This window comes from Varroa jacobsoni, unplaced genomic scaffold (assembly GCF_002532875.2).
Source record: "Varroa jacobsoni isolate VJ856 unplaced genomic scaffold, vjacob_1.0 scaffold_1388, whole genome shotgun sequence".
NCBI classification, from domain to species: domain Eukaryota; kingdom Metazoa; phylum Arthropoda; class Arachnida; order Mesostigmata; family Varroidae; genus Varroa; species Varroa jacobsoni.
This window is the reverse complement of record NW_019214290.1, coordinates 12,872-13,076: the sequence shown is the minus strand read 5'-3', so window position 1 is coordinate 13,076 and position 205 is coordinate 12,872.

The following is a 205-nucleotide window of genomic DNA, read 5'->3' as shown; positions in this document are numbered from 1 at the left end:
ATATATGGCGAATACGATTTTCTTTATTATAGCTTATTTTTGAAAAGACATTATGGTTTTTGTGCGTGCCCTTTGACTGACGACAGAGTGGTGGAAATACAATAGTTGTACATGTTAGATAACCAATTGCTGTAGCATGCATGTGGAAAATGGCCAGGAAAAGGATATCAGAGGAAAATACTTTTGCTTACGTTATTATCAGAAG